The 19153-nt window shown below is 32.8% G+C and overlaps 2 pseudogenes; one reads left to right on the plus strand and one right to left on the minus strand.

Moving 5' to 3' along the window:
- Positions 1-3166: 3166 nt before the first annotated feature.
- On the plus strand, positions 3167-6092 carry LOC133184850 (toll-like receptor 4; annotated as a pseudogene).
- A 10270-nt stretch (positions 6093-16362) lies between these two features.
- LOC133184784 (uncharacterized) lies at positions 16363-18238 on the minus strand (annotated as a pseudogene).
- Positions 18239-19153: the final 915 nt, after the last annotated feature.

Raw genomic sequence — 19153 nt, forward strand, 5'->3', positions numbered from 1 at the left:
ACTTTGCACTTACAATTGAATTTCGTTATCTCTAACTTCCATATCAAGAATACGATCTAAATGTCGAAGTGGGAAAAGAGTCCCAACCGCTCTCTTTATCTTTAGCTTGTCAGCATATACAACCTATCATTAAGTCAAATACTGACTGACGTGTTTCATACTGATTGTAAGGCCATTATTTATACAATGAATTTTCTAAGGATTTTCCATTCTTCCCGATTATAACAAGGAGACACAACGGGTGTGACCGGTCGGCAGGGGATAATCACTCCTCCATGGCACCTGAACCCACCTCTGATGTTTTTGAGGCCCGTGTTTGCTCTGATCCCGATTTGTATTGTTTAAATGGATTTTGAACTTGAATACTGTTCGACATCTCCATATTTCATGCATTTTAACCTCGACATAAGGAATTATAGGATACCTTAAAAAGAATCCCCCGAGTCCAGTTGGGTTCGGATAAAGTCTCGACTGCTGATTGTCTGCAAAACAAACAGGTGAAAAAGATGCTTTTCAACCATTTTATGCATTTTCCCTATTTGGTCGATAAAGTCCCACCCTAACAACAGTATTCCTGATCTAAGAGCATAAATTTCAAAATTTTATGTTTTTCATAGTCATGCCAACAATTTACCTGCTTGGTGTCCAGGTGCAAAGAAAAAGATTGTAAAGATTGTATTATTTTCATGGGGTTTACTCCAAGTCCCAGAAACCAGGGAGGCAGCGACAATACTATATGCAAGTTATGCACTTCTCTGCCCATAGATTTTATATACCAAAAGTTCTTGAAATTGGTTCAGTGGCTTATGAGAAAAATTTGAAAATGAACAAAAGTTTACGAACCAAGCAGGCGGTTGCGTACGACGACAGACATTCCAATTCTGTGCCTTAGGTGACCTATAAATGCTTCATATGAAGTGGCTCATCTGAAAGAAAAAAAATTGATCAGCAGAAGTTCCTGTAATGTTGTAATTCAAATCTTCATTGTAGTATTGACTGTAACTTGAGCCGTTAATATTGTTTATTGAAAGAGATTACTGTATTTGATTTCTTAGCAATTAAATACTTACATTACATTACATACTATCTATATCTCTCTTATTTTTAGTTTTCCCAAATAAGTTATGTTTTATAAAAATTCATATTAAAATCTACATAAATATGAAAAATCATTCAAATATGTTAACTTTTGAAATTTGTCTTGGAGGTAGGCGGCAGAAAATACTAAACAATTTCTAAATTGAGGTAAGTTATTGACAATCACGTTGATGAAACATGAATATCAACAGTCTCGTTTAAAGTCATAATTTCTTAAGTTCTTTTGTCGATACGATGGCATCGTCAGCAAATACAATCTATCATTAAGTCAAATGCTGACTGACCTTTTTCATACATGTGCTAATTGTAAGGCCATAATCTACACACTGAATTGTCGACGGTTTTTTCGTTATTTCCCGATCATGACCAGGAGCACACGGCGGGTGTGACCGGTTGGCAGGGAATGTTTACTCCTCCATGGAACCTGATCCCACCTCTGATGTTTTTGGAGGTCCGTGTTTGCTCTTCTCCCGATTTGTATTGTTTTAAAGGACTTTGAGCTTGAATAATGCTTGTTATCTCCATATTTTATTGTATAGTTTAAAATTTGTAGTCTGCAATCTAAGAGTCTTTTTCCTCAAAAATGAAAGAGGAGCAATTCTAAAAATGTAGAAGATACAATTTTCCTGTCTCTTTAATCAAGTTATTTCGCATGTTTTTCTTTTTCTTCCAAAACTGTATATTAAATTTGCTCATTTCGATAAATTTTGAATAATATTGAATAGAAAGTTAGGAGATGAGCATTAAAAACCATTTACTGAGATTCATTTGAATAAAAGTAGTCATTACATTTATAAATTATAAGACACCCTCGCGCTCCAGCAAAATGCTGAAGATTCAGTAGGCAAAGAAAGTTTGGGAGTTCAGTACTACCATGGAATATTCTGTTGAAAAAGAAAATTGGGTGAATACAAGTTTTACCGCAAACAAATGTGCCAAGGCATTGGCAAAAATAGAATTTGGTGCATTTTTAATATCTTTCAAAATTAGTTTAGTGCATATGTTGTGATTTGTTAAACATCCATTTTTGACGTCAGTCAAGTGTGCTTACGTTATCCTCGACTTCTAATGAAATATATGGAGATAACGAACAGTATTCAAGCTCAAAAGTCCATTAACTCAGATATTTACTTAAGGTGTCATACAAGTTCTTCATGATAATCCCTCGATTAACTTGTAAATAAAAATAGTGTAGTTCGCTGAAAAGGGAATTTTGAATTTGGTACACCGATTTAAATCTCGGTGAGATGTCGGGAAAAGATGCAAATGACAAAATGTCTACCGTAGATTTTTTTAATTCTTAAGCTGTCCGTCATGAAACTAGTTCTTTTCGTTGATTGGTTCCTCTTGACAATGAAATAATAATTGCATCTATTAAATATATGCTTTACTTTCTAAAAAAAAACATTTATTGGAAAACCGCTGACGCATTAATACTTTGACCCTTTTCTGTAACTTGCAAAGCAAGGCAATCATGCATATATCCTACATAATTGTGGGGAAAGACACCCAAAAGTCGCTCTGGCTCTATTATTTTTATTGGAGAAAAAATTAGAGAGGTCAAAAGGGCAAATTGAACTTCGTTGTTTCTTGGCTGTATTTTTATTCATTGATTCTAATTACAGTTAATTGAAATAATTGAACACACTTAAGCAAAGGTGTCACTTTTTACGTTTAATTTCAGTTTTGAAATAGGTCTGATGTTTTGCACAGTAGCAGTTTTGAGTTTTGAGTGTTTTGATGCGGAGTGGTGGAAATACAGATCACTGTTTCTCTGAACTAGGATGTAGATGTTACAACTTCACTAATGGTATTCGTGCCGACTGCTCGAATTTAGGCCTTAAATTGTCACCCTATTTCTGGACAAATGTAAAAAGAATCAATCTCAGTCATAACAAGTTAACAGAGCTTCTATCCAAACAGGAAAAAAATACCAGATAACATAAATTATTTGGATCTTTCCCACAACTTTATCACAATATTTAGAAACAATTCATTCAAGAGACTGTGGACGCTGTCAGTTTTAAAAATAAATTCAAACAATTTCACTATTACTGAAAATCTAAGTATGAAAGTTTTTGCAGATTTAATCATCATTAAAATTCTAGATTTATATGAAAATCCTAAGCTCACTTTTCGAATTTTGCCAATTTTGACATATGGTCTTCAAAATCCACTATTTCCTCCCTTTGCTTAAACAAAATTCACTGCACATTTGGATTTGGTACAGAAATTAAAAAAAAAGATGATTTTGAATATCTTAAACATACCAACTTTACAGAAATACATTTGTCAAGCAACAGAATTGAATTAGTGGAAAACGGAGCATTTGCTTTTGGTCCAAAAAGTATTAAGAGAATATCGATTGCTGACAACAGATTGACATTCGGTTCTCACCTCTTTGAACTTAAAGCATTGGACAATTTGGAATTGATTAACGCAATTTTACAATATCTCTCCTACAATCCCACTGATGAAATAATGCACAAAATACAGTGTCGAAATGAAAATAGAAACGAATATTTCATATGCCCGCATAATTACTCAAATGATTGCAAAAATAAAAACTGTGAGTCGGCGATATTGTTAATGGTATATAAAAATAGAAATGGAGGAAAGTTTACAAGATCTTATCGACAGAAAAGTTTACAAAACAGCATGAAAGAAATATTACCACCAAATATGAAAATGTTTTTTTTTTACAACAAAAGTGCATTAGGATTTGAAAAACTAGCCATGTATTAGTCTGGAAACTGCATAGAGGAAATTTATTTGCAGGACAATGTTTTATATTCATGGAAGGGTCCTATAATAGGAATGGAGAGACTTCGAATACCAAATATGTCCAACAATTTTTGTTCTTCAGTCTCCAAATCTTTTTTTTTTCAATTCCTTGGGAATCTCTCTGAATTATACCTGAACAATAACTTACTGGGATTTAGTCTGTTACCAGATACTGAAGGACAACTATTTGCAGGTCTGAAAAACTTGATTATCTTGGAGTTGAGAGCAAATCTAATTTCAATAATTACCAATTCAAGTTTTTAAAAAACTTGGAAACACAGTAAAACTTGTTGAATCCGGATGTTGTGCATTCCGCCATGTTGTTCAGTCCGGTGTAATATTTTAGTCCCTTGAATTTTCTGTATGATTTATGTTTAATAATTGTTGTTCAATCCGGATCTTGCCTATTCTGTAAACCGGCCTCTATTTAAAGAACTAACTGCTCATAATTAGTAAAAATTATCGCCTCTAATCCGGCCACTTATTTTTACCTATGCCTGCTGGTTATTAGCGATCGAAGTAATTATGGTCCCGTTAATGATCTATCCTGTATCGACAGTTTAGATTTTAACAAAAATAAAATTTGATAAAAAAAAGATTCATTAATGGCTCAAGTAAGGCGAGGAAATTGCCAAAAGAACGAGTGATAGTGATGGTTGCGTGTAGCATGTCTGTACTTATTCATGACCTCCTTTGTACTTTCGTTTTGCGTGCACGACGTGCAATTCGAATTTCTTCCCTTTGCGTCGCTAGTTTACAACGACCATAACGACAGAAGATTTTGGTCCAATATTCATTATAACATTTGAAATTAACAAATACAGTGTCTAAATATTCAAACATATTAATTTTAAAAGAAAGAAATTAAGTATGAATCTGTCCCTTACAAAATAATATTTACAGCTACGATGAGATTTTTGAGTGTGTTTAAAACATTTAACGATTTTCAAATTTAATAAATGACCAAGAGATTTTATATTTCGTTACTGAATAAAAAACGTAAACAGAAATGAAAATTCTGAAGAACAAACAGAGTTCAAAACAAACAAAATAGACAAGTGAAATGTAAAAAAATGACACATTTGATCAAATATTTATTTACCACTCTTTGTTTATATCAATGTAATTTTTAACTTGCTATAACGGTTTAATTTTCTCCAATCCGGATGTTGTCTAATCCGGCCAAATATTTTGGAACCACTGGTAGCCGGATTAGGCAAGTTTTACTCTATGAAGGTTTTAGATCTGGCCGACAATACGCTCAGCGCTCTAGACTTTAGAATTCCCACTTTAAAACAATTAGAATTCCTTGATTTATCTGGAAACCAAATCCAGTTTCTTTCGGATAAAAATATGAAAGACATTGACCGACAGACAAATCAAGTAAGTTTAAATTTTAATCTTATAAGAAATCCGATTTTGTGTAATTGTAAAACATTGCCATTTCTAAAGTGGATGGAAACCTTTCACGAAACTAAGAAGATCAATTTTAAGTCATTTGAAAAATACTCCTGCACCTCATCATCCCAAAGCAAACCATTACTGTTTTCAAAAATTAAAGAAAAGATTGAAAAGCTAGAAAAAGAATGCAATTCCTATATGTATTTGATTATCTCTGTGTCATTCATTATTCTCCTTTTCTTTTGCATTCTCTTGTTAGGGCTATTGTACAGATATAGGTGGAAAATTCGTTATTTTTACTACATGACTAAAAGCCGATATCATGGATATTAATCTGTTAGAAGTGAAAGCCAATCAGATTTCAAATATGATGCGTTTGTTTCATGTGCAGATGAAGAGTTGTCATTTGTTCAGAAAATGATTTCGGAATTAGAATCAAATAATGGAATACGCTTATGTATTCATCATTTTTTGTTCCAAGATACGATATTTCCGAAAATATTATCACTGCCGTCAACAAAAGTAGAAAAACAATCGTTGTTTTGTTTCCAAACTTCGTCAATTCAAGTTGATGTATGAGCTGCACATGGCAAAATGGAAGAAATATATTTTCGAGATAATGAAGACGTCCTCTTTTTGATATTTTATGATGCTGTTCCTGCGGACAAAATACCGTTAAGTGTTATGGATCTTATCAAGCAAAAGTCGTATATTGAATTTCCTAACGATGACTATGGGGATCCAGTATTCTGGAGGAAAGTTTCTGAAACCCTTAATGATGAAATATTATAACAAGTACAAGAATGAATCTATATTTTAACAAGGTCTTGGTCTTCAGAATGTGTGTTCTTTATATTTGAATGAAATATGTTTCGTAAAATTTGTCAGATTGCATGAATAAAAATATATTTCTCTCCAACGCGAACATGTTTATATTGAGCTATTCATAGACATGCGATTGATGCATGTATTATGAAAACAAAACCTTTTTGTTAAATTTGACATTCTTATTTACTGCAGATGGTATTGCTGTTTGTTTCCATCTGTATTTAGCTTGTTCTGTGAAGGCTCTGAAGTTTCACATACGTACACGAACTGAAATGTATTAATGCACCGACAGAAATATAAGATTATGAATTGGACTTCCTTTGAATTTGAATACATGTAATTGTTTCTGTAACATATAAATCCACTATGGGACTAGCAAAACATATTCTGGGGTGTAGAAGGAATGTACATGCTAAATGTAAATAAGTATTTCAATCCACCGGAGGGGATTGTAACCTCAACATTTACAACCGATGAAGCAATTTTCAATAATGTCGGCCGAATTATGTCGGGCAACTCCTCTTAATAAGAAACAGAATTCGATTAAATTCAGTTTATATACATGTGTACATTTTAAGACCATGCTTTTGTTAAAATTAATTTCTCCGATGAATAATGTACAGTAACATCAGTGGCAGAAGCGAATTTTCATGTTTTATTTCACTGAAACAGTTAAAAAGTTGTGTTTATTTTTTTTTTAGAATTAGATACAGGATTAATTAATTTTTTTTTAAAAGTTTTAATACTTTTTTGCATGCAATGTATAAATGTAATTGTCTTGTAAATCGAGCACACTGTACATTTATGATCGGCCGCAGCAGCAGGACAAAGCCAATCCTCTTCCAAATGATTATGATTTAAGGCTAATGCATAAAATTTAAGGGAAGTTCTGGGAACCAGGTTGTTCAAACATATTGAATATTTAAAAAAAAATTTGACCCCCATTTGACCCCTAGGGTGAAAAAAAAGACTGAAACCTTAATGCACATCTACAGGACACCACCACAGGCCCGTAGGAAGCAATTTCAGTTTGGGGGGGGGGGGGGAGGAGGACAGCCATACATTTTTGAGTTGACAGTTGAGGGGGCACTACCAAAAATTTCCTGACAAGCCAAAAAAATTATAAAAAAAAGTCATCAGACGTTTTTATTGAGGGGGCACAAGCAGATAGTATCTATGTTTACTATAGTATTCAATATATCGGCAAAATTATTGGGGAGGGGGCTCGCCCCCCCCCCCCGTGCCCCCCGGTTCCTATGGACATGGAACAACAATCTCCCAAAAATTGATTAGGCTTCTTTGTAAAATGTAAGTTCTGGGAACCAGGAGCTTTTTGCATAAAAAACGTCATTTATCGACCCCCATTTAACCCCTAGGGTGAAAATGAAAATTCCGAAACCTTACTGCACATCTACAGGACACCGCCAACCATCTCCCAAAAGATGATTAGGCTATTGCGTAAAATGTAAGAGGAGTTCAGGGAAGCAGGGGCTTTTTGCATAAAAAACGGCATTTTTCGACCCCCATTTGATCCCCAGAGTGAAAATGAAAATTCCGAAACCTTACTGCACATCTACATGACACCACCAACCATCTTCCAAAAGATGATTAGGCTACTGTGTAAAATGTACTAAGAAGAGTTTGAGAAAGAAGAGTGTGGCAGACGGACGGACGGACAGACATGAGTAACAACATACCCGAACTTTCTTTAGAAAGTGCGGGTATAATGATGAGGTTAACGAATATTCATCTATAAAAGAAAACATAGAAGTAATATTAGTTATTTGCCTCCTTATAGAATAAATTCATTGGTAATCTAAAAATAGTTTTGCCGATTGTAACAGAAAAAACACTATTTTTGGATAAAAAATGTCATGAAACATAGCAAGAATCGTTTAAATACATTCGGATTGAATTGGTCATCATTTTGATACCTTATCGTTTACTTCAAACTTGACGTTTAATGTTTGAAACTGCATTTTATCTCCGCTAGTGTATAGTACTTCCTGAGGTGGACTGTTGTGCATGAAGAGCGATGTCACAGAAAAAAAAATTATACTTTAAAAAATATATATATGGTAGTGAAAGAAAACTAAAGAATTCTTATTGTGATTGGCAGGTATTAATATTGTATATCATGTCATTTTGCAATGTTACATGTATCTTTTTTAAAATCATTATTTTTAAAATGTAAGAGCCAATAAAAAAGAGAGCAATTTTTCGCACTCACTGAATTTCTGAAATTGTTTGCTGTAACTAAATATTTATCGTGCGTTAATCGTGCGGAATCGTTCGTGTAACGTGATCGTTCGTGCTCGATGAATATTGTACTCCTCAGGTGTCTAAATCATCGTATTGACCTCAAAAAACAGGAATAACTGTTTTATTATATGATTAAATGATAGCAAACTCCTACAAGACTTTTTTTTGCTTTAATTGAAAGTTTTAGCGAGAAATTTCAACAAGAACACATTCTAACATGAAAAAATGGAACAGGAATAATTCATGATATTGACCTGCAATAATTCCTTATATTGACCTGGAAGGTCACGTGATTCATTATATTGACCTGCAATAATTCCTTATATTGACCTGGAAGGTCACGTGTAGGTCAATATAACGTAGTATTTTTCTAACATTGTTGGATCTCAGCCAATCAGAAAGATGGAAATTATTCAATCATATAATAAACCGTATTATCTTATAGCTATTTATTTAATTATGTGAAGCGATACCATGATATTTTATCCGTTATAATTAGTGGACTTTCGTAAAGTCTGCTCTGCTGTGGTCGACCATCCAAATACATCCGTCATCGCTCTTTTCTAATTCTTTTTTTTTTTTCAGTGCAGCGAATCAATTACAAGAATTAAGATGTTGATTAACTTTTTTACTCCCCATTGCCCTCCCTTTCAAAGTTTTGATTACTGTAAGCTTTAATGTGTATTTAATGAGATACAGTAAGACTCAAATTTAATGGCACCTAGTGTCAGTTACATGTATTATCGTCAGTAGAGGGATTGACCAGCTATAACTTTTGATAGCATTTGATGAGGTATAGTTAGATTTCAAAATGCGGTAAAAATAATTTCAAGTTGGACAGGTTTCTACTTGGCAGGTACATGTACAGTGGCTGCAACGTTATTGTTGACAACTTACACGAACGATCACGTTACACGAACGATTCCGCACGATTAACGCACGATAAAATCCGTTACACGAACGATCCTTCACGCACACGATTCTACACGTTACACGATCTTGCACGATTGCTAACGCAAAATAGTTCAAATTCTTTAGGAATGGGTATTTTCAGAACGAAATTAGGCTTAATACTTATTTTAGATTTCAAATAATTATTGATATTATTTCATCGACTTTGAAAAATGAAAAAAAAAAAAAAAAAAAAAAAAAAAAAAAAAAATGGATATTTCTGGGACTAAATGCATGTAAGACTTATTAATTATTTTAGATTACAAATAATTATTTAGGTAGTTCTCCGACTTAAGAAAACTGTTTTTTTTCCCTTCTATTCTATGATGTACATGTAGGTGGACCATGAGTTTTGATTGAATTGGATTTCATAACACGCAGAAAGGGATAAGTTTGAAAAAAAAGGCATGAAAATGAATTAAATCATAAGTTATATCCATGTTTCCATTTGTGAATCTCTTAAATCGGCAAATATTTTACAAATAATTTTTTGCAGAAATTATAAAAATAATTAAAAGTAAGCTCCAGAGATAAACACTGATAAACGAAACCCCGACAATCATGTCGTGTACATGTACATTCGCCAAATAAATATTTATGTTAGCATTGAGAATTGCTTATTTATTTATTTGCAAAAATATCTATTTTTAGAGAAATACGTTGGGTGTTACAATACTTTATTCGAATACGTAGTTTACAAGCAGGCTGAAAAATTCACAAATATAAACTGAAATGAGAAAATACTTTTAATGGGTACTTGACTATCGTTCGACTTACGTCAGAAAAAAAGTCTACACATATGCAAATACATGTATTAGTAAATGAATGACCACTGACAGACAACTGAAGTTGTATTGGCTGGGGTATTTGATTTAATATATGAGTAGTTCTTATATCTCTCTAGTAATTTTTAACCATTATTTGCATCCCTTTATATCGAAGCCAATAAATATTTGTATTTTTATATGTTGATATTTTACGTCATTTTCAAAAAAAAAAAAAAAAAAAAAAAAAAAAAAAAAAATCACTCATATGTTGATGTTTCATTTCTATCTGATGTATCAATCAAAAACTAGCTGCAAAGAGCCAGAATTGACACGTTTAACACTGAGCAAAATTTGTAAATATAAATTACGTTCTTTATTAATTATTAGAAGTGTGCTTTCTTTTTAGAAGTTAACCAATATCAGACACAGATAATATGGATAAAACCTATATACTGAGAACAATTTGATTTTATATCTAGACTAGTCACTTGATGAGACAATCACGTGGGTTTAGCAGATACAATTGCACTATTGAGGTCATCTATAAATTTTATATGACAAGGGCATAATAAAGTTAATTTTTTAACTGACAAATACATGTATATCTTTGACACCTTTTGAAGTGTATGTAATAAGTCAAACCTAGAAAGATTCCACTGTCTATTTCCTAACATCTTTATAAAACCGCTTGCTGGTAATTTTTTTTTCTGATCGACTGAAAAAATTTCAGAAAATTGAAAACATAATTATTTGCAAGATTTTACCTTATCCAATTGGCAGCACTTTTATCAAAATGCCATTTAGGTTGATGTGTAATCAGTGAAATGTTATCGCTGCTCTTTAGATTATTATCGAAGGTCAGAATAGTATTCTTGTCATAAATTGCACACGTCAGTAATGTTCTCAGCAGTTTTCCCTTTATAAATTAATTTTGATGGAAAAGATGAACCTGATCGTTTTTTATTTTTCCATGCTTACTATAGAAAGTTCCTATATCAATTTTAGTGGCTATGTCAATTTCATCAAATATTGCAAGGTGCCAGTCTTTTTGTGCAAGTCTTTGCAGTTTTCTGAACTTACGTTTTGATTTTTTTTAGTATTCATATGATCCATTTTGTTCATCTCTAGGAGATCCCCTTGATTCCCAGGTCCTTCTTGAGCATCTCATTTCATAATGGGCGTTGTTTAACTCGGAATTTTTTTTCCAGTATGGTTTTAGATGCGGATTGAATTTTCCATATGGTATATGTTGATCAGAAGATGCTAAAAGCGAAGCAGTAATATGGACAAGGAACGTATCATTATTATTCTTATGTAGAGTTGTTGTATCTGCTGGGTTTAAAAGGTTAGCAAACGCATTTTTGAACGCTTCAAGTTTGTTGGTGTCAATTTCCATTTTGGAATATTTCTTGAATAATCTGGAGGTAACAGGGCGAAAACACTAGTTATGTCAATTTCACAAAACAGAGGAAAATGGTCGGAAACTTCACAGGCAAAATCTTGATGTATTTCATTATATTTTACTTCTTGAGAAAGCCATTCAGGAACAAAAATGTAGTCTAGAAGCGACTTCATTTTTTTATCTCTAGTTTGGAATGTATATTGGTGTTCAGTAGAAAATATACTACAAAGGTTTCTGTCTAGCTTTTTTTCTGCAAGGAGCTTTGATTTCGGACTGCTAGTTTTGTTTGTTGATGAAGGTTTGTTGAGGGAAGGAGGCATCCAATAATAAACAATTGGTTTGTTCCATAAATAATTTCAATTCCTATCACACATTATTCTTTCATTCGCTGTCTTCACCTCTTTTTACAGATAATTAATTGTTATTTTGAATAAAAAATGCAGTCCCTCCTTTAGTGATGTTGTTTTTGGATATTCTGTTGCAGGTTATGTTATCTGGCATTAATGTACGCAAACATGACTGACAATTTCTAGGAAGCCAATGTTCAGATATAAAAAACGAAATCTGCAAACTTTGTTACATCAGATAGTTCTGATAAGCAGGTGAAAACGCCATGTACATTCCAGCACGACAGAATCATAAGGAGGTATTTTAAGGCAGCACATAGATCAGAATTCGGTGATTTAACACTTTTACAATGTAAAATGTAACATTGATAAATCGAAAAAGCCATAGATAAAGCATATACTATTATTATCCATTGTATAGACGTCATAGAGTCTTCGGCTAAAAGAAGCAATGCACTACGACGTCATCACATGACGTCTATAAAGAGAAAATCTAACTTAATGAAAAAGAAAAAAAGTATAACACTACCCCGGGGATAGTTCATTTCTCTTTGTTTAAATAATTATATAAGAACATCACTGAACCATGAAAAGTGCTGCTAGAATCCTACACTCCTATCACAGAAATAATTATTCCGTGTTTTCGAATGAAACCTTATCAAAATTTTTACACTGTGTACATAAGATCGAAGAATTTTCATGAATTTATGTTAACCACACGATTCTAGCAGCACTTTCGAAGTACTGTAGAATACAAGCTTTTGATAGAAACAAAAATTATGTTTCAAAGTATGCGGTGCAGTGCTGAGCTTTTGCATCTTTTTTTTTTGTTACGACCAACGGAGGAAAGGCTGATTGGGATGTCATAACACTGCCCGTCCTCATAATACAACAAAAATATAACAATAAATCAGCATACCTTGTCCTTAATCTTTAATTCCTTATGAATCATACATGATATTTACGGTATATGCTTTTAAACTCCCATTTCATATATTTGTTTACATGAATTCTCGTTATCTTTCATTTTCACTCTGCAAATATTTGACCAATAATTATGACGTCATGGGTTTGTCAATTAACCCCCGTTATAAATACATAGCTATTTATACTTCCCAAAAAACGACCAGATTTAGTTTATATTATGTTTTTGTATGTTTCTATTCATCTTTAGGATCTGAAATAAAATTTTAAATAAAGATTTTAAAGAAATTGTTATCTCTTAAGGTCAAGTCATATAGCTTACCATGACGTCATATTGTATAGACAAGTCGAATATCTTGGTGTTGTCTTAACATACCTGCATATTATGAAAAGTGTCACCGTCATCATAGATATTCTGTGCTTCCAAGGTCAGGTTCAGTATTTCTGTCATTACGGATAATCCATTCTCTGGTCGAAATAGTTTTTGGCCAGAAGTTTGGATTCTGTGTTTTCTCGTAGTCATCTTCAATACTTGCACGGATTAAAAATGTGGGAAATCTTCTTTCTGAGTATTGTGCTAGAAGAAATATGCCCGACACTTAACATTGTTTTTCATCATCAACAAAAAAGCGTCGGCGCAAGGGCATTTGTGAAATAATTAACAAGTTTAAAAACTTTACTGGGAAATAAAGTGGGTCGGTACGTGATCAATCCTACTAAGAAGGCCTTCGGCCACATCATATCTCAGTGAAGTTTTTAATTAAACTTTTTATTTATTACTTATATATACATTTGAGAAGGACAATCGAATATAAATATTGCACTAACTCTCCGTCGTAGATTTTGACAAAATTACGCACGATGTAAATAGTCCTATTGCACTCTCCGGCGTCACGTTGTGTCAAAGATCAATCGGGGATAGATTTTACATCCGGGTGTTTGCACTATAGTAAACAAAAATACATGCCAATAAATAGGGCCTATTAATATATACAGAATGAAACATTCAGTTTCGGTAAGTTTTGAGCCAACCGATAACGATCAGAACAAAATTTGATGGAGTTCCATTCAGTATTACAGAGTTATTTGTTTTAATTTATAGTGTTCTGACATCGTGTATGACACTATTTACAGAATAAAATTATGGTTTATTTTATTAAATATATTTTCATGGGAAAAACTAAACAAGGCACACTTGGTATATGCAACACCATATACTCCCCCCCCCCCCCCCCCAAGGTAAACAAGTGGAACTATTGTCTAAGTGGGTTAATCATGTTAATATTGGTCAGTGTTGGTTGATTGCTTCCTATAGAATTTGTCACTCATGTTGGGACGCTACCAATTGCCACAGCTGAAGGCTGCAAATTTAGACCTGTATTAGATATTTATAATTTTTATACTGGCCATAAAGCAGGACAGGAAATTCTTCTTCCAGTTAAGATACTAAGCTGTTAAGGACCCTCTACATATATAACATTTAAGAGTTAATTATAAAGCTAGTGATCTCCATTTAGTACTTAAAATCAGGCATGTAAAAAGCATTGGGTTAAAATAAATTAAAATGTCTAAAATCTGAATTAAATGTATACAAAAACAAGTCAATTCAAGACCAACCTAAAAGTACTGGCATGTCAAATTTATTGAGCAGTGATAGTAAAGTGAAGTTTTATACAGGGATCCCCACAAAGGCTGCTTCAATGCAGTTTACAATGTTATTCAACCCTCTCTAAATAATGTTCGATATTGGAAGGGTCCTTCCTATCACTGCAGTACTCTCAAATATAAGAAATTTCAAAAAGCTCGAGCTAGTAAAAAATTGAACCCAAAAGAAGAAATGCTTCTTACTTTAATGATTTTAAAGATTTTACCCTTCTTCGTGCCACATTGTTGACCCCTCCTGGCAGGCATGGGGTTAGTCAGATGCCTGCCAATGATGTCAGAAAAACAAAAGAAATCGCAAATTGGCGAATTTTTGTTGAACAAGCAATTAGGAGAATGAAGTACTTTCGTATTTTGAAATTTGAACTTTCTTTTACACTACATCAGCACCTTGATGACATTTTAAGAATAATTAGTGGCATATGTAACATGTATCCACTCCTTCCAAAGTACTAAGAAAAATAAAAACTAATTTGTTCATGCAATTTGATTTATGAATTCCACCAAACATACATGTATGTTACTGGTAATTGGGATGGCATGTTACAACTATATACAACACAGTAATTAAACACTTTATAGGTACATGAATTTAGATCAAAGTTAAAGCTCACATGCAACATTAATATGATTCAATTCACTTATGAATTCCATCAAACATGCTGGCATACAACAATCTTCCACAGTATGAAAAAAACATAATTTTTTAAACAAGGTATAAATTCATTGACTAAAATGAACTAATAAAGAACATATTCATTCAATCCAACACAGAAATAGCAAATTATCAAAATACATGTGTGTGTTTCTTGCATTTTGCTTTTATAGTGAATTTTAAAATATTTACATGAAATTTCATAAGCTCTTACAGTGTAATGCATTGACAAGAAACAAAATTCATTTATTTAATTTTTTTTTCTTTCTATTACTATGTTAACATTTTTTTCTGTAAATGTCTAAAGGGTTATAACTTTAGCTATCATTTGCATATGATATGAAGGTCTGAAACTTTGTTTCCTCAGTAATAATAGTTACTATGCCTATTCCTTGATGAAACTTCAGAATAAAGTTGAGTTGCTTAGTTTTAGCTCACATATAATAAGCAAAAGGTGTAATGCATTCAATGTTTCATTTATATACAGTATACATAGACACTGTACTAGTTTGAAGTAATAAAGATGCAAACAAAAGATTTATTGTCTTTGAAGCTTAATTGATAACTGAAATCATTTCATTGAAATTGGACATATTTAATTTTCCTTACCAATAAAAAAAGGAAAGGTATATATCAAAGTATCAACATGCTTCACATTTCTTACAATTCCATGACTGTAGACTCTTGACATATTTGTTAGTAATGCCGACACAATGAAAGTGGTACCAAAGCTTGCACAAGTCACAACAAATTACGGTCTTTGAGCCCATTTACTTCATCAACAATAACAATATTGCATTTATGGCAAAAATATGTTTTACCTTCAACTAAATGATTATCAATTTCCATTGGCTCTTCTGTTTCTTGTGTCAAGAAATTACTAGTCTGCAAAGACCTAGTATAAATCTCTGGAAGTATGAAAGATGAATAAAAAAAATTCCAGACTGACTAACATGTTTGAAAAAAAAATCACTGTCAAACAAATTTTTTCATGAAAGGGTCCATTGCATGTATATATGTACAGTATACACCATTTTCGCTTTGTAAGTGACATCTGCCCTTGAATTTGACCATAATATGCCCCACGTTTCAGTGACAGTGGTTCTGTGCATTGTAAACTATTTGGCAATTTACATTTACAAAAAGAAACACATGTAGGGCATTTTGAAATAAGTGGACAATTAAATTCTACCACACCTTCTCCACAGCAAGAACAAGGTACAAGTAAAGCAGGGGAAGCAGCTAAAAACCGCCGCTCTATATCTAAAAATATTGCACATTCATCACACATGACATTTTTGTATTTTTTTCTGTACATTTTTATAAACTCAGCTTTCGCTATGGGTTCCATTTCCAGTCCATGCTTAAGGATTCTGACGTTTGGGTTCACAGATCTATACCCATTATTCTTGAAAGTAATGAACTAACATCACAATATGAGTTTCTTTTGTAACTCTCTACTTTTATGTGAACAGCATAAAAATTGGAAGCAGTTCGTCTCCCTTTCCTTAATTCTGTCCACTGGGGGTTGGGGGTTGCATGATTGGCCCAAGGTAATGTTGTTGATTGCTTGAACTTCTGACTCTGAGATGTGATCCACTGAGTTTTTGATCATGTTTTCTAGGTAGTAATTTTCAGCATTGCACACAATAACAGCTGTTGTTTCTTCCTGTTCCATAGGTAAATCGGGAGGATTCTCATCTGTACTTTGCATACCTGAATCAAAAAAAAAATGCAGAGCATTATAGCTAGACTGGGGCCTGATAATACAATATGCTTTTAATGTATATAATTTACTCTTTTGTTTCTATATGTTCCATAGTCTTTATTTAAACTGTTTTAATCTGCTAGGAAAATGGTCCATGTAAAGATGATGAATAACATAAATAATCTGTTTAAAATTTTCTTGGTTAAACCGGCTAGTACCTTTAAATATACAAGCATTTGGAAGATCATCCCTGGTGTTTCTGGTTGTCTGAGGCATAACATCATAGGCTGCTTTATTCTTCCCAACAAGTGGTCTAGATACTATATATAAAGTATATGTAATTTACATTAAGAAAACATGTAATTGTACACAATTAATTAAACTTTCTGCCCATTTCTTAATTTTCATTATTATAAATAATTATTCATATTAATTGCATACAATACATTGATGTTATAATACAATTATGTGTTTAATTTGCCCTTAATGATGAAGTATTTAAAAGATTAACCTAATTTTAATCACAGCTAGTTATACATTTTGTAAATTTTTATTTGCTGAAATTCTCTTTTTGTATGATACATGTAATTGCCATTAATGAATTGTGTGAAAGTTTTGGTATACCTGCCAGCTTTACCATGCTTTGATTTTTTAAAGTTCATGTCTTTGATTTGGGCAGGCTGAAGCTTTTTGTCTGTTGGTTTAACCCATATACAAGTTCCAGAGGAGCAGGATGTTAGTCCCAGTTTGTTTGCAGATTCAACACGAAAAAGCAAACCTGCTACATGATTGCAAGATTGTCCCAGGTTGCAATATAAAATTCAAATATTAACATAAACCATTATAACCTTATATCATTTACAACACCTGGACATAAGAGTAAATAATGTAAAATAATGATTAATATAGATGTATATGAAATTTATTTTTATTTTATTTCTGGGAAATTTAGAAATAATTTCTTGATATGATTCAACCAATACATTTGCATATTACATTTCATAGGTCACTTAACCAGTGTTAACATTTTGAAATAATCCATTTAAAATTGTTCTCATGATCACTTATCCTGAGGTAGAAGAGCAGAAGGCATTTATAACGGTTCCACTTTTTTTCTCGAAACAAACCCAAACACTGTGTGTCTCAGCATTAAGATTCTGGGAAGGTGTACACCTTGCACGAAGAAAACAATATGGTGATGATGATGATATGGGATGGTGAAACACTTCTTTCAGCCACTCTGATGAATAATATTCGTATGCTTTCCCAATCTTATACTGATTCAGATGTTCACACGCCCTCTCCTCACTTTCGGATTTCATTAAAAAGGTTGTGATGTCGGTAAAAAAAAACTAGTGGCCAATGAGGCATGTCCTGTCTCTCGTCTTCCCACTTATCATAAATTAACAAAGGGTCTGGCAAAATAACATCACCAACAGTAAGCAAACGTTTGTATGTATCTGGGAATTTTTGTATTCGTGATAACCGACATCAGATGTTGAAAAGGCACAAGAAACACGCCCGATGTTTGATCATGAAAAGCTGGAAGAATTTCGGTCGGAAAGGTATGGATGGACACGCTCCGGGTCAGTTAGGTAGCTTGAAATCAAGCTTATCTTTTTAATATTTTGCCAAAAACATAATATTTACAATTTCAGTAAGGCATATTTATTATGATGTAGACACAGAGACACTGGCGACAACTTACAATGTTCTCGACGCAGCTTCCCGAAGATATAAATGCGCTCAAAACATAATATGTCATTGCGAGGTCGGTTTTTGTTTAAATTTATAAGTATTGAACTTAAGTACTTCCAATTTATATAGAGGGTTTCCTCGGCTATATATTAACATATTTGTTATGATATCACATGACTTGTTGATCACGTGACGGTGATTTTTAATTTTTTGAAGTGGTTCATATAAATCGATTCGGCGCAGCTGATTAACACAATAATTATTAACAATTTGTCATATAAATAAACTCATCGTATCCTTGTGTATCCAAAATGTGCTTGGGAAAAATCATAGTATTACCTAGATACAAAATATTTCCCGAGAAATTCAACTTACCTACAAATTTGAGGGTTTTTTCCACACAATATTGTAATCTGTGTTAAAACAAAGCCAACACAAACAAGATTCAGTTAGAGAACAACCTCTTCTTACAGATTTCCACAAAAATTCTCAGATTAATCCTCATTAATCACCTGCGCCAGACTCTTTTATACACACAAAATAAATTCTACCTCCAACTACGGGTATAAAACAGAGTACATTTCAAAAGTATATTTTTCATAAGCATTTTGAACATGCTGGATTTCAATCTAGGGTAGGTAAGCAGTGTATTTTTAAAATATTCGG

The sequence above is a fragment of the Saccostrea echinata genome, unplaced genomic scaffold (assembly GCF_033153115.1).
Source record: "Saccostrea echinata isolate AGI-Se365-2 ecotype Australia unplaced genomic scaffold, CSIRO_AGI_Sech_v1 ptg000011l, whole genome shotgun sequence".
In the NCBI taxonomy this organism is placed as follows: Eukaryota; Metazoa; Mollusca; class Bivalvia; order Ostreida; family Ostreidae; genus Saccostrea; species Saccostrea echinata.